The sequence below is a fragment of the Bombina bombina genome, chromosome 2, assembly GCF_027579735.1.
Source record: "Bombina bombina isolate aBomBom1 chromosome 2, aBomBom1.pri, whole genome shotgun sequence".
In the NCBI taxonomy this organism is placed as follows: Eukaryota; Metazoa; Chordata; class Amphibia; order Anura; family Bombinatoridae; genus Bombina; species Bombina bombina.
In genome coordinates, this window is record NC_069500.1 from 14,344,214 (window position 1) to 14,370,290 (window position 26,077).

The following is a 26,077-nucleotide window of genomic DNA, read 5'->3' on the forward strand; positions in this document are numbered from 1 at the left end:
CGGAAGTGCTTTGGATTAGCCATTTCCGGTTTAACGAATTTTTATATATGTATATAAAGTGCTTAATATGATTCATAAAGCCTATTTTCTATTAAAATTGGTGGATAAGATAGTGTTTAGTAATAATCACTATTTGGGGAGCCTTTGTTTGTAATCAGTTGTTTTTCTATGAGCCCTCCGTGTGTCTGTGACGTCACTTCCGGTATGTAATTTCTCATATGGACTTACGTGGTGTATATAATTATATGGGTTTCGCTCAGGTACCTTTGTTATTTATTGTTTTGGCCAATCCGAAATGTATGGCCACACATTTCAATGTAGTTATATCAATTTATTTAGTGTGTTTCTTATCCGTTTTTCCTGTGTCCTGATTGGTCGTGACGTAAGGACTTTCGTCCAATCAGTGATGAGCTACACAGCAATGTCAATCATTAACATATAGCTCCGTGTGTTCTTAAGATGATCTGTAGTGTTTCAGTATATGGCATTAATAATGTACATAATAGATGATGTACTAAATGTATCCCTAGAGCGATAAGGCACTACGGGATGAGTTTGATATGTGAGATCGAGTTACGATCAAAGAACTGATTTGTAAATAATGCATAAGATGTCTTCAGAGAGTTGGAGCTGAAAGATGCTGCAGATTATGTGCGGTCTTGTGATTATTTCGTTGTTATATACTATATACAAATACCGAAAATGAAGTTAGGAACTTTTCTATCTATATATGATCATGTATATTTAGGAGTTAATACTTTTAACTTTGTTAATGTTGTTGTCCTTACAGATACGATATAATTAGATGTCTTTGTATTAGTTTTAAGCCTTTCTATATATGGTCTGCTACGGATCATATTATATACATAAAAAAAGGGGGTAGGAAAGAAGGGGTTATAGTTGTTAATGTCATAAAATGACATACTTGTAGTTATCCATATCTGGATAAATAATTGCAGGTTTAGATTAGGATAAATGATGTGTACTTATAGACCGGATTCTTAGTTTGGATATATACAGCTCGAAGTGTAATACAGAGAGCAGTACTCTGAATATAATTAATATCAGTTGATCGTATTTAAAGGGGTGTATACGGCTTATAAGTGTCCTGTATATATATATATATATTTTCATAGATTGTCAGAGATATGTAAAATAGACGAATTATTAGATGCCAGTACGGTGCCATAATAAAATAAAATAAAATAAAATAATTGGCCAAGTATTAAATTGGCTAAATGTTGAAATATTTAATTGTTGAATATTTCTGACCTAATGTTAGGGACTGAGGATGAATAAAATTTGCTGTAAGGGGACCTAATTCCTGATGTATTGCCAAATGGCTTGAGAATAGAATAGTTATAAAGCTTAAATAGATTAGTTTGGATAAATGTTGTGTGTCCTATATTGTCTATCTGGGTTAGATCATTCCTAGACCCCAGTGGAGAGGAGGAATAGTAAATCTGTGTTGTTTGGTTCTATATGGAGACCAATGCCTTGGAGAAGGAGATTCAGGAGAATAATTATGTCTAATTATACTGGTGTTAGACATTTCAGGTCGGCAGGTTTTTTTATATATAGTTTCTTTTCGGTAAATTGTAGAAACTTCTTTGCTTTTTGATCATAGAGGCTTATCTGCTTCTTTCTGTGTGGAAGATAGAGAGTCAGAATTGAGAACAACTACCTAGAGAAGAGAGATATACAGATTGTTATGTCATGTTAAATAAGTGGGAGAGGTCTTCCTTGTTATTTAGCCCTTTGGGGTACAGAGAGTCCAAATTAAAAATCCACTTCGATTCGGCGATAAGCAATTTCTTTGTATAATTGCCGCCTCTCCAGTCCTTTCATACCTTCTGTATGCCCATATATGTTAAATCCTTTATATTTCCCTTGTGTTTAGTTGTAAAGTGCCTATATAAGGCGGTATCTGTGTTTAGTTTTTCAATGAGTCGTATGTGTTCACGTATCCTTTCTTTTAGGATCCTCGACGTCTGGCCTACATATTGTAGCCCACATGAACACTGTAACATGTAGATCACTCCACTGTCTTGGCATCTAATCAACTCATTTACTTTATATTTTTCTTTCGTATTGAAACTGTTAAATGTGGTGGATTTGATACCACTTTTGCATGCTTTACAAGACACACACGGGAAGAAGCCCTTCACCTCTTTTCCGAATGTATCTCTAATACCTGGTTTCTTCTTTCTTTCTATGCTGGGTGCAAGTTTGTTCTGTAGGTTCTTGGTTCTCCTGTAGACGAATTTAGGTCTTGCTGGTAATTTTTCACCAATCAGGTCATCATCTTTCAGGATTGACCAATGTTTTTGAAATATTTTCTCAATGATGCTCTTGTTTTCACTGTATTCTGTAATCATTAATACATTGAAGGAGTCATTTTCTGTCTGTGATGTTTTTTCTTTATACTTCAAAAGTTCACTTCTGTTGATGTTATTGACTTCTTCGGTTTTCTTTTCCAATAGGCTCTCCTGATATCCTCTCTCTAGGAACTTTGTTTTAATGATGTTAGCTTGTTGGTTCCATTTTTCTTCTGTCGAGCAATTCTTTTTAATCCTTACCAGCTGTCCCAGCATGCAAAAGTGGTATCAAATCCACCACATTTAACAGTTTTAATACGAAAGAAAAATATAAAGTAAATGAGTTGATTAGATGCCAAGACAGTGGAGTGATCTACATGTTACAGTGTTCATGTGGGCTACAATATGTAGGCCAGACGTCGAGGATCCTAAAAGAAAGGATACGTGAACACATACGACTCATTGAAAAACTAAACACAGATACCGCCTTATATAGGCACTTTACAACTAAACACAATCTTCCACACAGAAAGAAGCAGATAAGCCTCTATGATCAAAAAGCAAAGAAGTTTCTACAATTTACCGAAAAGAAACTATATATAAAAAAACCTGCCGACCTGAAATGTCTAACACCAGTATAATTAGACATAATTATTCTCCTGAATCTCCTTCTCCAAGGCATTGGTCTCCATATAGAACCAAACAACACAGATTTACTATTCCTCCTCTCCACTGGGGTCTAGGAATGATCTAACCCAGATAGACAATATAGGACACACAACATTTATCCAAACTAATCTATTTAAGCTTTATAACTATTCTATTCTCAAGCCATTTGGCAATACATCAGGAATTAGGTCCCCTTACAGCAAATTTTATTCATCATCAGTCCCTAACATTAGGTCAGAAATATTCAACAATTAAATATTTCAACATTTAGCCAATTTAATACTTGGCCAATTATTTTATTTTATTTTATTTTATTGTGCCACCGTACTGGCATCTAATAATTCGTCTATTTTACATATCTCTGACAATCTATGAAAATATATATATATATACAGGACACTTATAAGCCGTATACACCCCTTTAAATACGATCAACTGATATTACTTATATTCAGAGTACTGCTCTCTGTATTACACTTCGAGCTGTATATATCCAAACTGAGAATCCGGTCTATAAGTACACATCGTTTATCCTAATCTAAACCTGCAATTATTTATCCAGATATGGATAACTACAAGTATGTCATTTTATGACATTAACAACTATAACCCCTTCTTACCTACCCTCCTTTTTTTATGTATATAATATGATCCGTAGCAGACCATATATAGAAAGGCTTAAAACTAATACAAAGACACCTAATTATATCGTATCTGTAAGGACAACAACATTAACAAAGTTAAAAGTATTAACTCCTAAATATACATGATCATATATAGATAGAAAAGTTCCTAACTTCATTTTCGGTATTTGTATATAGTATATAACAACGAAATAATCACAAGACCGCACATAATCTGCAGCATCTTTCAGCTCCAACTCTCTGAAGACATCTTATGCATTATTTACAAATCAGTTCTTTGATCGTAACTCGATCTCACATATCAAACTCATCCCGTAGTGCCTTATCGCTCTAGGGATACATTTAGTACATCATCTATTATGTACATTATTAATGCCATATACTGAAACACTACAGATCATCTTAAGAACACACGGAGCTATATGTTAATGATTGACATTGCTGTGTAGCTCAACACTGATTGGACGAAAGTCCTTACGTCACGACCAATCAGGACACAGGAAAAACGGATAAGAAACACACTAAATAAATTGATATAACTACATTGAAACATGTGGCCATACATTTCGGATTGGCCAAAACAATAAATAACAAAGGTACCTGAGCGAAACCCATATAATTATATACACCACGTAAGTTCATATGAGAAATTACATACCGGAAGTGACATCACAGACACACGGAGGGTTCATAGAAAAACAACTGATTACAAACAAAGGCTCCCCAAATAGTGATTATTACTAAACACTATCTTATCCACCAATTTTAATAGAAAATAGGCTTTATGAATCATATTAAGCACTTTATATACATATATAAAAATTCGTTAAACCGGAAATGGCTAATCCAAAGCACTTCCGGCTGCAATCACACAACCCCTATATAAGGCCATCAGTATGTAACACACACCAGTCTTGATAAAGGCCTAGAGAAGGCCGAAACGCGTAGACAGTACTGGTAAGCCTTATTCAAATTGGAAGAACATATTGTGAACTTTCTACACATTGTATTTTATCTTTCTCAAACACAGGTTTTTTGTTCTCTTATATATTTTTATATTTTTACTTTTTCTCTGCACTGTTTTTTATTGTGCCCCCTTCCTTCACCTAAACCAGCCTATCCAGGCTGGCAACACCCCCATCGAGGGAGATTCACTGACATTTACTGACATTTTTTGCACACCATTGACTATTATTTTTTTATTTTTTGGTTTTATTTGGTTTTTACACATCCATTGGACACCTGCAATACACTAGCACCATTTGGATACACATCTTTAGAAGCACCCCAGCGGATTCATTGTGGACCTGTGCTGTGACTTTCTTACCTTTTTTTGGATCAATATTTACACTGACTACCACCTCATTTTTGCATTCTATTTTTTGCTTTTTGTTTTTGTTTTAAACACTCCCTCCACATCCACTGGAAACTATTTTATTTGATTTTATTGATTGATATTGAATTGTATTTGATTGCTATTTTAAACACAAATTCCAGCACTCTGGAGCATTGCACTATCTCACTTTATAACATACCTTGACATAGCTGTCTTTCAAGAATTGAACTGTATATATTGTCATACTGTTACTATATATATATTTTTTATCCAAACCTGTTTTTTATCACATTTGTACTAGCGTGGATCCATGTCTATTTACTTTTAAAACATTGTATTTTATTATCGTATTTTATTCTAATACCCTGTACTCCTGTCGTAATAAATTCTTGTATACCTTAGCCTGCATTTGGCGCCTAGGATTATCTTCTCCATGTGTCTTTCACTTCATATATGTATGTCTTTTGTTTTCTTGTCTGTTATGTGCTAATGGCACACCATTGTATCTTTAATTTGAAAATCAATAAAATACAAATATATATATATATATATATATATATATATATATAAAATGTGCACCATAATTCAGCAAATTTATATACATGTCAGTCTGCTTATGCCAGTGAGACACCATTTGTGTACAAAAAGCCAACTGCCCCAATATTATCTAATTCCATTTACTCACCTGCATTGTCTGTTTCATCACTGCTTTCATCTGAGGATTCTGAACTACTTTTGATACCTAGAATAAATAGAAATGTATTTATTTTTGTTTCCATTCAATTACAGTCATTCTGTTTAAATAGATTATGGCTGGTGAATAATGCATATGGATTTGACAGTCTATCACTGTGTCCTTATAGCAGAAAAGGGTTAATATTCTGGAACCCATTGATGCCTTGATGTTTGAGATCTAACAGCAGTTTCTGAGTGCACAGCCCACATATACGGGCAAACAAAGCAATGTTACTGTACCACTAATTTTTTTGTGCACTGTGCGCAGATATTTTTACCCCTGCAATTTTTAGCCAACTGGATAAAATGTTAGCGCCCTTTTATCATGAGTGTAAAAACCTGAAAATGGTAATAATACACATACACAAAATCATACATTGTCATTCACACAATCTCTCACACACTCTCCCTCTCACATACATTCACACACACACACTAACACTCACTCTCTCATGCTCACACACCCCTTTCTGTCACTTCACTGATCTCTCACTCTTCTCCTCTCTCACACTTTTGTTCCCTGTATCACACTCTCCCCCCCTCTCTTACACACTCTCTGCCTCTCTCTCTCCTAATCTCTCTCTCACACACACTCTCTCACACACACACTCCACCTCTCTTTCTCACTATCTCACACACCCCCAGCCACTCTCTTTCACTCTCTTTCTCTCTATCTCTCTCTCTCTCTCTCACCCACACTCTCTCCCTCTCTCTCTTTCTCACACACTCTCTGCCTCTCTCTCACACACACAAACACTCTCCGACTCTCTCTCTCTTTCACACACACACACACACACACACACACACACTCTCTGCCTCTCTTTCTCTCACTCACACATGCACACACTCTCCACCTCTTTCTCACACACACACACTCTCCACCTCTCTCTATTTTATTTTTTTTACAGGTAAAAGAGCTGATTACTTTGGGGCAATGCCCCGCAAAATGCCCTTTTAAGGGCTATTTGTAATTTAGTATAGGGGAGAGATTTTTATTATTTTGGGGGCTTTTTTATTTTATTAGGGGGATTAGATTAGGTGTAAATAGTTTAAAAATGTGTAATTATTTTTTTATTTTCTGTAATTTAGTGTTTGTTTTTTTTTGTACTTTAGTTTATTTGATTTAATTGTAATCAATTGTATTTAGTGATGTCGCAAACCTAAAATTTTCGGTTCGCGAACCGCGGACTCGAACTTCCGGTATTGTTCGCGAACGCGCGAACCGCGCGAACTGCCATTGAATTCAATAGGCAGGCGAACTTTAAAACCTACAAGGACTCTTTCTGGCCACAATAGTGATGGAAAAGTTGTTTCAAGGGTCCTAACACCTGGACTGTTGCATGCTGGAGGGGGATCCCTGGCAAAACTCCCATGGAAAATTACATAGTTGATGCAGAGTCTGCTTTTAAGCCATAATGGGTCTAAATCAACTAACATTCCCAAAGTGGCTGTCTCAAAACATCCCAGACAGAAGATAGATTGATAGTGATAGATAGGATAGATAGATATACATAGATTGATAGTTAGATAGAATCGATAGAAGAGAAATAGATATATTTGTTAGATATATAATTACCCTAATAAATTCTAATAATCAAACATGCGTTCTTGGACCCAACTAGCTTGTGTCAATTAGTACTTTTCTTAGCACTTTAATCCCTGTTCCCCCCCCCCCCCTATCGTGGGAGTTCTATATGGCCTGCCAGATTACCCTGAAAAATTATAATAATAAGACATGTGGTCTGCTACCTATTTTAACGAGGTTGTGTTTTCAGTACTACCATTCTTAGCACTTTAATCTCTGTAACTCCCCCTATTTAGTGAGGTCTATACGGCCTGGATGATTACCCATACAAAATATAATAATAAGACATCTGCTCTTGGTCTGCGACCCATGGTAACTATGTTGTGTTAATTAGTAATGTCCTTCGCATTTTAATAGCTGTTACTCATACTCACCCTATCGGTGGAGGTCTATATGGCCTGCATGATTACCCTTACAAAATATAACAACCAAACATATGTTCTGGGACCCATGGTAAGTAGGTTGTGTTATGTAGTACTGTTCTTTGCATTTTCATACCTGTTACAACACCAAATGGTGGCAGGTCTATCTGTCCTTCATGATTAGCTGCACCCAAACCCAAAAAAAAGCCGAGTGTTCTTAGACTAACACCCATGGCTAACTCTGTTTGTTTCAATTAGTACTATTCTTAGCACTTTCATCCCTGTTACGGGCGGTCTACATGGCCATCATGATTAGCCGAACAAAATACTACAATCCAACCTTTGCTCAGTACAGTTCTTATTATTTTTATAGCTGATACAACACCGAATGTTGTCAGCTCTATATGGCCTGCATGATTAGCTGCACCCAATACAAAAATAAATCCAAGCGGTCTTGGATTAACACCCATGGCTAACTCTGTTGTTTCAAGTAGTACTATTCTTAGCACTTTCATCTCATCATCCCTGTTACTTCCAGGACTCTCGGTGGTGGTGGTCTACATGGCCATCATGATTAGCCTAACCAAATACTACAATCCAACCTTGGCCCAGTCTTCCTAAGGCCCTTCATTGGCTGTATTTTGGTAGTACTGTTCTTATTAGTTTAATAGCTGATACGACACCGAATGTTGTCAGCTCTATATGGCCTGCATGAATAGCCGCACCCAAAGCCAAAAAAAAGCCAAGCGGTTTTGCACTAACACCCATGGCTAACTCTGTTGTTTCAAGTTCTACTATTCTTAGCTCTTTCATCTCATCATCCCTGTTACTTCCAGGACTCTCGGTGGTGGTGGTCTACATGGCCATCATGATTAGCCTAACCAAATACTACAATCCAACCTTGGCCCAGTCTTCCTAAGGCCCTTCATTGGCTGTATTTTGGTAGTACTGTTCTTATTAGTTTAATAGCTGATACGACACCGAATGTTGTCAGCTCTATATGGCCTGCATGAATAGCCGCACCCAAAGCCAAAAAAAAGCCAAGCGGTTTTGCACTAACACCCATGGCTAACTCTGTTGTTTCAAGTTCTACTATTCTTAGCTCTTTCATCTCATCATCCCTGTTACTTCCAGGACTCTCTGTGGTGGTGGTCTACATGGCCATCATGATTAGCCTAACCAAATACTACAATCCAACCTTGGCTCAGTCTTCCTAAGGCCCTTCATTGGCTGTATTTTGGTAGTACTGTTCTTATTACTATGGTGGTCTACATGGCCATCATGATTAGCCTAACCAAATACTACAATCCAACCTTGGCTCAGTCTTCCTTTTGCCCTTCATTGGCTGTATTTTGGTAGTACTGTTCTTATTAGTTTAATAGCTGATACGACACCGAATGTTGTCAGCTCTATATGGCCTGCATGAATAGCCGCACCCAAAGCCAAAAAAAAGCCAAGCGGTTTTGCACTAACACCCATGGCTAACTCTGTTGTTTCAAGTTCTACTATTCTTAGCTCTTTCATCTCATCATCCCTGTTACTTCCAGGACTCTCGGTGGTGGTGGTCTACATGGCCATCATGATTAGCATAACCAAATACTACAATCCAACCTTGGCCCAGTCTTCCTAAGGCCCTTCATTGGCTGTATTTTGGTGGTACTGTTCTTATTAGTTTAATAGCTGATACGACACCGAATGTTGTCAGCTCTATATCGCCTGCATGAATAGCCGCACCCAAAGCCAAAAAAAAGCCAAGCGGTTTTGCACTAACACCCATGGCTAACTCTGTTGTTTCAAGTTCTACTATTCTTAGCTCTTTCATCTCATCATCCCTGTTACTTCCAGGACTCTCTGTGGTGGTGGTCTACATGGCCATCATGATTAGCCTAACCAAATACTACAATCCAACCTTGGCTCAGTCTTCCTAAGGCCCTTCATTGGCTGTATTTTGGTAGTACTGTTCTTATTACTATGGTGGTCTACATGGCCATCATGATTAGCCTAACCAAATACTACAATCCAACCTTGGCTCAGTCTTCCTTTTGCCCTTCATTGGCTGTATTTTGGTAGTACTGTTCTTATTAGTTTAATAGCTGATACGACACCGAATGTTGTCAGCTCTATATGGCCTGCATGAATAGCCGCACCCAAAGCCAAAAAAAAGCCAAGCGGTTTTGCACTAACACCCATGGCTAACTCTGTTGTTTCAAGTTCTACTATTCTTAGCTCTTTCATCTCATCATCCCTGTTACTTCCAGGACTCTCGGTGGTGGTGGTCTACATGGCCATCATGATTAGCATAACCAAATACTACAATCCAACCTTGGCCCAGTCTTCCTAAGGCCCTTCATTGGCTGTATTTTGGTGGTACTGTTCTTATTAGTTTAATAGCTGATACGACACCGAATGTTGTCAGCTCTATATCGCCTGCATGAATAGCCGCACCCAAAGCCAAAAAAAAGCCAAGCGGTTTTGCACTAACACCCATGGCTAACTCTGTTGTTTCAAGTTCTACTATTCTTAGCTCTTTCATCTCATCATCCCTGTTACTTCCAGGACTCTCGGTGGTGGTGGTCTACATGGCCATCATGATTAGCCTAACCAAATACTACAATCCAACCTTGGCTCAGTCTTCCTAAGGCCCTTCATTGGCTGTATTTTGGTAGTACTGTCATCCTTTTGAATAAAAGATTACAGTAAAGGCATTGATTTTAGAAACCCACAGATCATTATTTGCAACCGTGAATTTAGAAAAAAAAATTGATTACACAGCCGTGACACTTATTTATGCTCAGGCCTTTTTAATACGAGGGTCCCGGAGCCTCAACCGAAACAACAGCATGAAAGAGGAGATATGTCATCCTTTTGAATAAAAGATTACAGGAAAGGCATTGATTTTAGAAAGCAACAGATCATTATTTGCAACCGTGAATTTAGAAAAAAAAATTGATTACACACCCGTCACACTTATTTATGCTCAGGCCTTTTTAATACGAGGGTCCTGGAGCCTCAACCGAAACAACAGCATGAAAGAGGAGATATGTCATCCTTTTGAATAAAAGATTACAGGAAAGGCATTGATTTTAGAAACCCACAGATCATTATTTGCAACCGTGAATTTAGAAAAAAAATTGATTAGACAGTCGTGACACTTATTTATGCTCAGGCCTTTTTAATACGAGGGTCCCAGAGCCTCAACCGAAACAACAGCATGAAAGAGGAGATATGTCATCCTTTTGAATAAAAGATTACAGGAAAGGCATTGATTTTAGAAACCCACAGATCATTATTTGCAACCGTGAATTTAGAAAAAAAAATTGATTACACAGCCGTGACACTTATTTATGCTCAGGCCTTTTTAATACGAGGATCCCGGAGCCTCAACCGAAACAACAGCATGAAAGAGGAGATATGTCATCCTTTTGAATAAAAGATTACAGGAAAGGCATTGATTTTAGAAAGCCACAGATCATTATTTGCAACCGTGAATTTAGAAAAAAAAATTGATTACACACCCGTCACACTTATTTATGCTCAGGCCTTTTTAATACGAGGGTCCTGGAGCCTCAACCGAAACAACAGCATGAAAGAGGAGATATGTCATCCTTTTGAATAAAAGATTACAGGAAAGGCATTGATTTTAGAAACCCACAGATCATTATTTGCAACCGTGAATTTAGAAAAAAAAATTGATTACACAGCCGTGACACTTATTTATGCTCAGGCCTTTTTAATACGAGGGTCCCGGAGCCTCAACCGAAACAACAGCATGAAAGAGGAGATATGTCATCCTTTTGAATAAAAGATTACAGGAAAGGCATTGATTTTAGAAATCCACAGATCATTATTTGCAACCGTGAAATTAGACAAAAACATTGATTAGACAGCCGTGACACTTATTTATGCTCAGGCCTTTTTAATACGAGGGTCCCGGAGCCTCAACCGAAACAACAGCATGAAAGAAGAGATATGTCATCCTTTTGAATAAAAGATTACAGGAAATGCATTGATTTTAGCAACCCACAGATCATTATTTGCAACCGTGAATTTAGAAAAAAAAATTGATAACACAGCCGTGACACTTATTTATGCTCAGGCCTTTTTAATACGAGGGTCCCGGAGCCTCAACCGAAACAACAGCATGAAAGAGGAGATATGTCATCCTTTTGAATAAAAGATTACAGGAAAGGCATTGATTTTAGAAACCCACAGATCATTATTTGCAACCGTGAATTTAGAAAAAAAAATTGATTACACAGCCGTGACACTTATTTATGCTCAGGCCTTTTTAATACGAGGGTCCCGGAGCCTCAACCGAAACAACAGCATGAAAGAGGAGATATGTCATCCTTTTGAATAAAAGATTACAGGAAAGGCATTGATTTTAGAAATCCACAGATCATTATTTGCAACCGTGAAATTAGACAAAAACATTGATTAGACAGCCGTGACACTTATTTATGCTCAGGCCTTTTTAATACGAGGGTCCCGGAGCCTCAACCGAAACAACAGCATGAAAGAGGAGATATGTCATCCTTTTGAATAAAAGATTACAGGAAAGGCATTGATTTTAGAAACCCACAGATCATTATTTGCAACCGTGAATTTAGAAAAAAAAATTGATTACACAGCCGTGACACTTATTTATGCTCAGGCCTTTTTAATACGAGGGTCCCGGAGCCTCAACCGAAACAACAGCATGAAAGAGGAGATATGTCATCCTTTTGAATAAAAGATTACAGGAAAGGCATTGATTTTAGAAAGCCACAGATCATTATTTGCAACCGTGAAATTTGAAAAAAAAATTAATTACACAGCCGTGACACTTATTTATGCTCAGGCCTTTTTAATACGAGGGTCCCGGAGCCTCAACCGAAACAACAGCATGAAAGAGGAGATATGTCATCCTTTTGAATAAAAGATTACAGGAAAGGCATTGATTTTAGAAAGCCACAGATCATTATTTGCAACCGTGAAATTTGAAAAAAAAATTGATTACACAGCCGTGACACTTATTTATGCTCAGGCCTTTTTAATACGAGGGTCCCGGAGCCTCAACCGAAACAACAGCATGAAAGAGGAGATATGTCATCCTTTTGAATAAAAGATTACAGGAAAGGCATTGATTTTAGAAAGCCACAGATCATTATTTGCAACCGTGAATTTAGAAAAAAAAATTGATTACACAGCCGTGACACTTATTTATGCTCAGGCCTTTTTAATACGAGGGTCCCGGAGCCTCAACCGAAACAACAGCATGAAAGAGGAGATATGTCATACTTTTGAATAAAAGATTACAGGAAAGGCATTGATTTTAGAAAGCCACAGATCATTATTTGCAGCCGTGAAATTTGAAAAAAAAATTGATTAGACAGCCGTGACACTTATTTATGCTCAGGCCTTTTTAATACGAGGGTCCCGGAGCCTCAACCGAAACAACAGCATGAAAGAGGAGATATGTCATCCTTTTGAATAAAAGATTACAGGAAAGGCATTGATTTTAGAAACCCACAGATCATTATTTGCAACCGTGAATTTAGAAAAAAAATTTGATTACACAGCCGTGACACTTATTAATGCTCAGGCCTTTTTAATACGAGGGTCCCGGAGCCTCAACCGAAACAACAGCATGAAAGAGGAGATATGTCATCCTTTTGAATAAAAGATTACAGGAAAGGCATTGATTTTAGAAAGCCACAGATCATTATTTGCAACCGTGAATTTAGAAAAAAAAATTGATTACACACCCGTCACACTTATTTATGCTCAGGCCTTTTTAATACGAGGGTCCTGGAGCCTCAACCGAAACAACAGCATGAAAGAGGAGATATGTCATCCTTTTGAATAAAAGATTACAGGAAAGGCATTGATTTTAGAAACCCACAGATCATTATTTGCAACCGTGAATTTAGAAAAAAAAATTGATTACACAGCCGTGACACTTATTTATGCTCAGGCCATTTTAATACGAGGGTCCCGGAGCCTCAACCGAAACAACAGCATGAAAGAGGAGATATGTCATCCTTTTGAATAAAAGATTACAGGAAAGGCATTGATTTTAGAAATCCACAGATCATTATTTGCAACCGTGAAATTAGACAAAAACATTGATTAGACAGCCGTGACACTTATTTATGCTCAGGCCTTTTTAATACGAGGGTCCCGGAGCCTCAACCGAAACAACAGCATGAAAGAGGAGATATGTCATCCTTTTGAATAAAAGATTACAGGAAAGGCATTGATTTTAGAAACCCACAGATCATTATTTGCAACCGTGAAATTAGAAAAAAAAAATTGATTACACACCCGTGACACTTATTTATGCTCAGGCCTTTTTAATACGATGGTCCCGGAGCCTCAACCGAAACAACAGCATGAAAGAGGAGATATGTCATCCTTTTGAATAAAAGATTACAGGAAAGGCATTGATTTTAGAAACCCACAGATCATTTATATGACCCGTGTAATAGAAAAAAACATTCATTAGACACCGGTTACACTTATTTATCCTCAGGCCTTGTTAATACGAGGGTCCCGGATCCGCAACAGAAACAACAGCATGAATGGTAGGGCAGTAATTTAACACAGTATGCTGTGTAAGTGACAAAAACACAGGACTGATAGAAAATTAAGTTACATTACACTAGCAAAATATTTTAAAATTTTAGATTTTAATATTAAAATTATGTTAAGAAGTGCAATGCACATATGACTCTATGAGTGGTCGCACTGGCTGGCTGCTACGTAGGGCAGCAATTATAACAACAGTATGCTGTGTAAGTCAGATAGACAGTTAGACACAGGCCTGATAGAAAATACAATTAGATTACACTAGCATAATGATTTAAAGACTTTTTTTTGGAAATTTTAAGAAAAAGGTTAAGCACATACATATGAGTCGTGGCTGATAGCCTTGGAAGGGCAGCTATTAAAAACAGTAGGCTATGTATGTCGGAGACACACACGCCTGATAGAAAATACTATTAGATTACACTAGAAAAATGATTGAAATTATTTTTTGGGGGGGGAATTAAAAAAAGGTTAAACACATATGAGTCGTGGCTCATAGACTAGGGAGGGCAGCAAGTAAACACAGTAGGCTCTCTATGTCAGCAAAACACACAGGCCGGATAGAAAATTAGATTTGATTACACTAGCAAACAAATTTAAACTTTTTTTTTTTTTATATTAAAATTAAGGTGAAAGAAAAATAGATATGAGTGCTGGGTGGCTGCCTGGCACAGACCAATTAACCAAAAGACTGAAAAAAAAAGAGGTATATTAATGCTGAGTGAGCCTGACAGACACAGGCATGATAGTAACACCCATGGCTAACTCTGTTGTTTCAAGTTCTACTATTCTTAGCTCTTTCATCTCATCATCCATGTTACTTCCAGGACTCTCGGTGGTGGTGGTCTACATGGCCATCATGATTAGCCTAACCAAATACTACAATCCAACCTTGGCTCAGTCTTCCTAAGGCCCTTCATTGGCTGTATTTTGGTAGTACTGTCATCCTTTTGAATAAAAGATTACAGTAAAGGCATTGATTTAAGAAACCCACAGATCATTATTTGCAACCGTGAATTTAGAAAAAAAAATTGATTACACAGCCGTGACACTTATTTATGCTCAGGCCTTTTTAATACGAGGGTCCCGGAGCCTCAACCAAAACAACAGCATGAAAGAGGAGATATGTCATCCTTTTGAATAAAAGATTACAGGAAAGGCATTGATTTTAGAAACCCACAGATCATTATTTGCAACCGTGAATTTAGAAAAAAAAATTGATTACACAGCCGTGACACTTATTTATGCTCAGGCCTTTTTAATACGAGGGTCCCGGAGCCTCAACCGAAACAACAGCATGAAAGAGGAGATATGTCATACTTTTGAATAAAAGATTACAGGAAAGGCATTGATTTTAGAAAGCCACAGATCATTATTTGCAACCGTGAAATTTGAAAAAAAAATTGATTAGACAGCCGTGACACTTATTTATGCTCAGGCCTTTTTAATACGAGGGTCCCGGAGCCTCAACCGAAACACTAGCATGAAAGAGGAGATATGTCATCCTTTTGAATAAAAGATTACAGGAAAGGCATTGATTTTTAGAAACCCACAGATCATTATTTGCAACCGTGAATTTAGAAAAAAATTTGATTACACAGCCGTGACACTTATTTATGCTCAGGCCTTTTTAATACGAGGGTCCCGGAGCCTCAACCGAAACAACAGCATGAAAGAGGAGATATGTCATCCTTTTGAATAAAAGATTACAGGAAAGGCATTGATTTTAGAAAGCCACAGATCATTATTTGCAACCGTGAATTTAGAAAAAAAAATTGATTACACACCCGTCACACTTATTTATGCTCAGGCCTTTTTAATACGAGGGTCCCGGAGCCTCAACCGAAACTACAGCATGAAAGAGGAGATATGTCATCCTTTTGAATAAAAGATTACAGGAAATGCATTGATTTTAGCAACCCACAGATCATTATTTGCAACCGTGAATTTAGAAAAAAAAATTGATAACACAGCCGTGACACTTATTTATGCTCAGGCCTTTTTAATACGAGGGTCCCGGAGCCTCAACCGAAACAACAGCATGAAAGAGGAGATATGTCATCCTTTTGAATAAAAGATTACAGGAAAGGCATTGATTTTAGAAACCCACAGATCATTATTTGCAACCGTGAATTTAGAAAAAAAAATTGATTACACAGCCGTGACACTTATTTATGCTCAGGCCTTTTTAATACGAGGGTCCCGGAGCCTCAACCGAAACAACAGCATGAAAGAGGAGATATGTCATCCTTTTGAATAAAAGATTACAGGAAAGGCATTGATTTTAGAAATCCACAGATCATTATTTGCAACCGTGAAATTAGACAAAAACATTGATTAGACAGCCGTGACACTTATTTATGCTCAGGCCTTTTTAATACGAGGGTCCCGGAGCCTCAACCGAAACAACAGCATGAAAGAGGAGATATGTCATCCTTTTGAATAAAAGATTACAGGAAAGGCATTGATTTTAGAAACCCACAGATCATTATTTGCAACCGTGAATTTAGAAAAAAAAATTGATTACACAGCCGTGACACTTATTTATGCTCAGGCCTTTTTAATACGAGGGTCCCGGAGCCTCAACCGAAACAACAGCATGAAAGAGGAGATATGTCATCCTTTTGAATAAAAGATTACAGGAAAGGCATTGATTTTAGAAAGCCACAGATCATTATTTGCAACCGTGAAATTTGAAAAAAAAATTAATTACACAGCCGTGACACTTATTTATGCTCAGGCCTTTTTAATACGAGGGTCCCGGAGCCTCAACCGAAACAACAGCATGAAAGAGGAGATATGTCATACTTTTGAATAAAAGATTACAGGAAAGGCATTGATTTTAGAAAGCCACAGATCATTATTTGCAACCGTGAAATTTGAAAAAAAAATTGATTACACAGCCGTGACACTTATTTATGCTCAGGCCTTTTTAATACGAGGGTCCCGGAGCCTCAACCGAAACAACAGCATGAAAGAGGAGATATGTCATCCTTTTGAATAAAAGATTACAGGAAAGGCATTGATTTTAGAAAGCCACAGATCATTATTTGCAACCGTGAATTTAGAAAAAAAAATTGATTACACAGCCGTGACACTTATTTATGCTCAGGCCTTTTTAATACGAGGGTCCCGGAGCCTCAACCGAAACAACAGCATGAAAGAGGAGATATGTCATACTTTTGAATAAAAGATTACAGGAAAGGCATTGATTTTAGAAAGCCACAGATCATTATTTGCAGCCGTGAAATTTGAAAAAAAAATTGATTAGACAGCCGTGACACTTATTTATGCTCAGGCCTTTTTAATACGAGGGTCCCGGAGCCTCAACCGAAACAACAGCATGAAAGAGGAGATATGTCATCCTTTTGAATAAAAGATTACAGGAAAGGCATTGATTTTAGAAACCCACAGATCATTATTTGCAACCGTGAATTTAGAAAAAAAATTTGATTACACAGCCGTGACACTTATTAATGCTCAGGCCTTTTTAATACGAGGGTCCCGGAGCCTCAACCGAAACAACAGCATGAAAGAGGAGATATGTCATCCTTTTGAATAAAAGATTACAGGAAAGGCATTGATTTTAGAAAGCCACAGATCATTATTTGCAACCGTGAATTTAGAAAAAAAAATTGATTACACACCCGTCACACTTATTTATGCTCAGGCCTTTTTAATACGAGGGTCCTGGAGCCTCAACCGAAACAACAGCATGAAAGAGGAGATATGTCATCCTTTTGAATAAAAGATTACAGGAAAGGCATTGATTTTAGAAACCCACAGATCATTATTTGCAACCGTGAATTTAGAAAAAAAAATTTATTACACAGCCGTGACACTTATTTATGCTCAGGCCATTTTAATACGAGGGTCCCGGAGCCTCAACCGAAACAACAGCATGAAAGAGGAGATATGTCATCCTTTTGAATAAAAGATTACAGGAAAGGCATTGATTTTAGAAATCCACAGATCATTATTTGCAACCGTGAAATTAGACAAAAACATTGATTAGACAGCCGTGACACTTATTTATGCTCAGGCCTTTTTAATACGAGGGTCCCGGAGCCTCAACCGAAACAACAGCATGAAAGAGGAGATATGTCATCCTTTTGAATAAAAGATTACAGGAAAGGCATTGATTTTAGAAACCCACAGATCATTATTTGCAACCGTGAAATTAGAAAAAAAAAATTGATTACACACCCGTGACACTTATTTATGCTCAGGCCTTTTTAATACGATGGTCCCGGAGCCTCAACCGAAACAACAGCATGAAAGAGGAGATATGTCATCCTTTTGAATAAAAGATTACAGGAAAGGCATTGATTTTAGAAACCCACAGATCATTTATATGACCCGTGTAATAGAAAAAAACATTCATTAGACACCGGTTACACTTATTTATCCTCAGGCCTTGTTAATACGAGGGTCCCGGATCCGCAACAGAAACAACAGCATGAATGGTAGGGCAGTAATTTAACACAGTATGCTGTGTAAGTGACAAAAACACAGGACTGATAGAAAATTAAGTTACATTACACTAGCAAAATATTTTAAAATTTTAGATTTTAATATTAAAATTATGTTAAGAAGTGCAATGCACATATGACTCTATGAGTGGTCGCACTGGCTGGCTGCTACGTAGGGCAGCAATTATAACAACAGTATGCTGTGTAAGTCAGATAGACAGTTAGACACAGGCCTGATAGAAAATACAATTAGATTACACTAGCATAATGATTTAAAGACTTTTTTTTGGAAATTTTACGAAAAAGGTTAAGCACATACATATGAGTCGTGGCTGATAGCCTTGGAAGGGCAGCTATTAAAAACAGTAGGCTATGTATGTCGGAGACACACACGCCTGATAGAAAATACTATTAGATTACACTAGAAAAATGATTGAAATTATTTTTTGGGGGGGGAATTAAAAAAAGGTTAAACACATATGAGTCGTGGCTCATAGACTAGGGAGGGCAGCAAGTAAACACAGTAGGCTCTCTATGTCAGCAAAACACACAGGCCGGATAGAAAATTAGATTTGATTACACTAGCAAACAAATTTAAACTTTTTTTTTTTTTATATTAAAATTAAGGTGAAAGAAAAATAGATATGAGTGCTGGGTGGCTGCCTGGCACAGACCAATTAACCAAAAGACTGAAAAAAAAAGAGGTATATTAATGCTGAGTGAGCCTGACAGACACAGGCATGATAGTAACACCCATGGCTAACTCTGTTGTTTCAAGTTCTACTATTCTTAGCTCTTTCATCTCATCATCCCTGTTACTTCCAGGACTCTCGGTGGTGGTGGTCTACATGGCCATCATGATTAGCCTAACCAAATACTACAATCCAACCTTGGCTCAGTCTTCCTAAGGCCCTTCATTGGCTGTATTTTGGTAGTACTGTCATCCTTTTGAATAAAAGATTACAGTAAAGGCATTGATTTAAGAAACCCACAGATCATTATTTGCAACCGTGAATTTAGAAAAAAAAATTGATTACACAGCCGTGACACTTATTTATGCTCAGGCCTTTTTAATACGAGGGTCCCGGAGCCTCAACCGAAACAACAGCATGAAAGAGGAGATATGTCATCCTTTTGAATAAAAGATTACAGGAAAGGCATTGATTTTAGAAATCCACAGATCATTATTTGCAACCGTGAAATTAGACAAAAACATTGATTAGACAGCCGTGACACTTATTTATGCTCAGGCCTTTTTAATACGAGGGTCCCGGAGCCTCAACCGAAACAACAGCATGAAAGAGGAGATATGTCATCCTTTTGAATAAAAGATTACAGGAAAGGCATTGATTTTAGAAACCCACAGATCATTATTTGCAACCGTGAATTTAGAAAAAAAAATTGATTACACAGCCGTGACACTTATTTATGCTCAGGCCTTTTTAATACGAGGGTCCCGGAGCCTCAACCGAAACAACAGCATGAAAGAGGAGATATGTCATCCTTTTGAATAAAAGATTACAGGAAAGGCATTGATTTTAGAAATCCACAGATCATTATTTGCAACCGTGAAATTAGACAAAAACATTGATTAGACAGCCGTGACACTTATTTATGCTCAGGCCTTTTTAATACGAGGGTCCCGGAGCCTCAACCGAAACAACAGCATGAAAGAGGAGATATGTCATCCTTTTGAATAAAAGATTACAGGAAAGGCATTGATTTTAGAAACCCACAGATCATTATTTGCAACCGTGAATGTAGAAAAAAAAATTGATTACACAGCCGTGACACTTATTTATGCTCAGGCCTTTTTAATACGAGGGTCCCGGAGCCTCAACCGAAACAACAGCATGAAAGAGGAGATATGTCATCCTTTTGAATAAAAGATTACAGGAAAGGCATTGATTTTAGAAAGCCACAGATCATTATTTGCAACCGTGAAATTTGAAAAAAAAATTGATTACACAGCCGTGACACTTATTTATGCTCAGGCCTTTTTAATACGAGGGTCCCGGAGCCTCAACCGAAACAACAGCATGAAAGAGGAGATATGTCATCCTTTTGAATAAAAGATTACAGGAAAGGCATTGATTTTAGAAAGCTACAGATCATTATTTGCAACCGTGAATTTAGAAAAAAAAATTGATTACACAGCCGTGACACTTATTTATGCTCAGGCCTTTTTAATACGAGGGTCCCGGAGCCTCAACCGAAACAACAGCATGAAAGAGGAGATATGTCATACTTTTGAATAAAAGATTACAGGAAAGGCATTGATTTTAGAAAGCCACAGATCATTATTTGCAACCGTGAAATTTGAAAAAAAAATTGATTAGACAGCCGTGACACTTATTTATGCTCAGGCCTTTTTAATACGAGGGTCCCGGAGCCTCAACCGAAACACTAGCATGAAAGAGGAGATATGTCATCCTTTTGAATAAAAGATTACAGGAAAGGCATTGATTTTTAGAAACCCACAGATCATTATTTGCAACCGTGAATTTAGAAAAAAATTTGATTACACAGCCGTGACACTTATTTATGCTCAGGCCTTTTTAATACGAGGGTCCCGGAGCCTCAACCGAAACAACAGCATGAAAGAGGAGATATGTCATCCTTTTGAATAAAAGATTACAGGAAAGGCATTGATTTTAGAAAGCCACAGATCATTATTTGCAACCGTGAATTTAGAAAAAAAAATTGATTACACACCCGTCACACTTATTTATGCTCAGGCCTTTTTAATACGAGGGTCCCGGAGCCTCAACCGAAACTACAGCATGAAAGAGGAGATATGTCATCCTTTTGAATAAAAGATTACAGGAAAGGCATTGATTTTAGAAATCCACAGATCATTATTTGCAACCGTGAAATTAGACAAAAACATTGATTAGACAGCCGTGACACTTATTTATGCTCAGGCCTTTTTAATACGAGGGTCCCGGAGCCTCAACCGAAACAACAGCATGAAAGAGGAGATATGTCATCCTTTTGAATAAAAGATTACAGGAAAGGCATTGATTTTAGAAACCCACAGATCATTATTTGCAACCGTGAATTTAGAAAAAAAAATTGATTACACAGCCGTGACACTTATTTATGCTCAGGCCTTTTTAATACGAGGGTCCCGGAGCCTCAACCGAAACAACAGCATGAAAGATGAGATATGTCATCCTTTTGAATAAAAGATTACAGGAAAGGCATTGATTTTAGAAATCCACAGATCATTATTTGCAACCGTGAAATTAGACAAAAACATTGATTAGACAGCCGTGACACTTATTTATGCTCAGGCCTTTTTAATACGAGGGTCCCGGAGCCTCAACCGAAACAACAGCATGAAAGAGGAGATATGTCATCCTTTTGAATAAAAGATTACAGGAAAGGCATTGATTTTAGAAACCCACAGATCATTATTTGCAACCGTGAATTTAGAAAAAAAAATTGATTACACAGCCGTGACACTTATTTATGCTCAGGCCTTTTTAATACGAGGGTCCCGGAGCCTCAACCGAAACAACAGCATGAAAGAGGAGATATGTCATCCTTTTGAATAAAAGATTACAGGAAAGGCATTGATTTTAGAAAGCCACAGATCATTATTTGCAACCGTGAAATTTGAAAAAAAAATTGATTACACAGCCGTGACACTTATTTATGCTCAGGCCTTTTTAATACGAGGGTCCCGGAGCCTCAACCGAAACAACAGCATGAAAGAGGAGATATGTCATCCTTTTGAATAAAAGATTACAGGAAAGGCATTGATTTTAGAAAGCCACAGATCATTATTTGCAACCATGAAATTTGAAAAAAAAATTGATTACACAGCCGTGACACTTATTTATGCTCAGGCCTTTTTAATACGAGGGTCCCGGAGCCTCAACCGAAACAACAGCATGAAAGAGGAGATATGTCATCCTTTTGAATAAAAGATTACAGGAAAGGCATTGATTTTAGAAAGCCACAGATCATTATTTGCAACCGTGAATTTAGAAAAAAAAATTGATTACAAAGCCGTGACACTTATTTATGCTCAGGCCTTTTTAATACGAGGGTCCCGGAGCCTCAACCGAAACAACAGCATGAAAGAGGAGATATGTCATACTTTTGAATAAAAGATTACAGGAAAGGCATTGATTTTAGAAAGCCACAGATCATTATTTGCAGCCGTGAAATTTGAAAAAAAAAATTGATTAGACAGCCGTGACACTTATTTATGCTCAGGCCTTTTTAATACGAGGGTCCCGGAGCCTCAACCGAAACAACAGCATGAAAGAGGAGATATGTCATCCTTTTGAATAAAAGATTACAGGAAAGGCATTGATTTTAGAAACCCACAGATCATTATTTGCAACCGTGAATTTAGAAAAAAAATTTGATTACACAGCCGTGACACTTATTAATGCTCAGGCCTTTTTAATACGAGGGTCCCGGAGCCTCAACCGAAACAACAGCATGAAAGAGGAGATATGTCATCCTTTTGAATAAAAGATTACAGGAAAGGCATTGATTTTAGAAAGCCACAGATCATTATTTGCAACCGTGAATTTAGAAAAAAAAATTGATTACACACCCGTCACACTTATTTATGCTCAGGCCTTTTTAATACGAGGGTCCTGGAGCCTCAACCGAAACAACAGCATGAAAGAGGAGATATGTCATCCTTTTGAATAAAAGATTACAGGAAAGGCATTGATTTTAGAAACCCACAGATCATTATTTGCAACCGTGAATTTAGAAAAAAAAATTGATTACACAGCCGTGACACTTATTTATGCTCAGGCCATTTTAATACGAGGGTCCCGGAGCCTCAACCGAAACAACAGCATGAAAGAGGAGATATGTCATCCTTTTGAATAAAAGATTACAGGAAAGGCATTGATTTTAGAAATCCACAGATCATTATTTGCAACCGTGAAATTAGACAAAAACATTGATTAGACAGCCGTGACACTTATTTATGCTCAGGCCTTTTTAATACGAGGGTCCCGGAGCCTCAACCGAAACAACAGCATGAAAGAGGAGATATGTCATCCTTTTGAATAAAAGATTACAGGAAAGGCATTGATTTTAGAAACCCACAGATCATTATTTGCAACCGTGAAATTAGAAAAAAAAAATTGATTACACACCCGTGACACTTATTTATGCTCAGGCCTTTTTAATACGATGGTCCCGGAGCCTCAACCGAAACAACAGCATGAAAGAGGAGATATGTCATCCTTTTGAATAAAAGATTACAGGAAAGGCATTGATTTTAGAAACCCACAGATCATTTATATGACCCGTGTAATAGAAAAAAACATTCATTAGACACCGGTTACACTTATTTATCCTCAGGCCTTGTTAATACGAGGGTCCCGGATCCGCAACAGAAACAACAGCATGAATGGTAGGGCAGTAATTTAACACAGTATGCTGTGTAAGTGACAAAAACACAGGACTGATAGAAAATTAAGTTACATTACACTAGCAAAATATTTTAAAATTTTAGATTTTAATATTAAAATTATGTTAAGAAGTGCAATGCACATATGACTCTATGAGTGGTCGCACTGGCTGGCTGCTACGTAGGGCAGCAATTATAACAACAGTATGCTGTGTAAGTCAGATAGACAGTTAGACACAGGCCTGATAGAAAATACAATTAGATTACACTAGCATAATGATTTAAAGACTTTTTTTTGGAAATTTTAAGAAAAAGGTTAAGCACATACATATGAGTCGTGGCTGATAGCCTTGGAAGGGCAGCTATTAAAAACAGTAGGCTATGTATGTCGGAGACACACACGCCTGATAGAAAATACTATTAGATTACACTAGAAAAATGATTGAAATTATTTTTTGGGGGGGGAATTAAAAAAAGGTTAAACACATATGAGTCGTGGCTCATAGACTAGGGAGGGCAGCAAGTAAACACAGTAGGCTCTCTATGTCAGCAAAACACACAGGCCGGATAGAAAATTAGATTTGATTACACTAGCAAACAAATTTAAACTTTTTTTTTTTTTATATTAAAATTAAGGTGAAAGAAAAATAGATATGAGTGCTGGGTGGCTGCCTGGCACAGACCAATTAACCAAAAGACTGAAAAAAAAAGAGGTATATTAATGCTGAGTGAGCCTGACAGACACAGGCATGATAGTAACACCCATGGCTAACTCTGTTGTTTCAAGTTCTACTATTCTTAGCTCTTTCATCTCATCATCCCTGTTACTTCCAGGACTCTCGGTGGTGGTGGTCTACATGGCCATCATGATTAGCCTAACCAAATACTACAATCCAACCTTGGCTCAGTCTTCCTAAGGCCCTTCATTGGCTGTATTTTGGTAGTACTGTCATCCTTTTGAATAAAAGATTACAGTAAAGGCATTGATTTAAGAAACCCACAGATCATTATTTGCAACCGTGAATTTAGAAAAAAAAATTGATTACACAGCCGTGACACTTATTTATGCTCAGGCCTTTTTAATACGAGGGTCCCGGAGCCTCAACCGAAACAACAGCATGAAAGAGGAGATATGTCATCCTTTTGAATAAAAGATTACAGGAAAGGCATTGATTTTAGAAATCCACAGATCATTATTTGCAACCCTGAAATTAGACAAAAACATTGATTACACAGCCGTGACACTTATTTATGCTCAGGCCTTTTTAATACGAGGGTCCCGGAGCCTCAACCGAAACAACAGCATGAAAGAGGAGATATGTCATCCTTTTGAATAAAAGATTACAGGAAAGGCATTGATTTTAGAAACCCACAGATCATTATTTGCAACCGTGAATTTAGAAAAAAAAATTGATTACACAGCCGTGACACTTATTTATGCTCAGGCCTTTTTAATACGAGGGTCCCGGAGCCTCAACCGAAACAACAGCATGAAAGAGGAGATATGTCATCCTTTTGAATAAAAGATTACAGGAAAGGCATTGATTTTAGAAATCCACAGATCATTATTTGCAACCGTGAAATTAGACAAAAACATTGATTAGACAGCCGTGACACTTATTTATGCTCAGGCCTTTTTAATACGAGGGTCCCGGAGCCTCAACCGAAACAACAGCATGAAAGAGGAGATATGTCATCCTTTTGAATAAAAGATTACAGGAAAGGCATTGATTTTAGAAACCCACAGATCATTATTTGCAACCGTGAATTTAGAAAAAAAAATTGATTACACAGCCGTGACACTTATTTATGCTCAGGCCTTTTTAATACGAGGGTCCCGGAGCCTCAACCGAAACAACAGCATGAAAGAGGAGATATGTCATCCTTTTGAATAAAAGATTACAGGAAAGGCATTGATTTTAGAAAGCCACAGATCATTATTTGCAACCGTGAAATTTGAAAAAAAAATTGATTACACAGCCGTGACACTTATT

General features: G+C 37.3%; 1 protein-coding gene across 1 annotated transcript in view; it reads right to left on the bottom strand.

The window, feature by feature from the left end:
- The window catches only part of LOC128646842 (uncharacterized protein DDB_G0290685-like), a 327,554-nt gene that overhangs the window by 256,891 nt on the left and 44,586 nt on the right, over positions 1-26,077 (bottom strand). Inside the window, exon 2 of the mRNA XM_053699642.1 lies at positions 5,653-5,709. The gene's annotated coding sequence lies outside the window, so the exon portion shown is untranslated. The remainder of the gene's footprint in view (positions 1-5,652; positions 5,710-26,077) is intronic.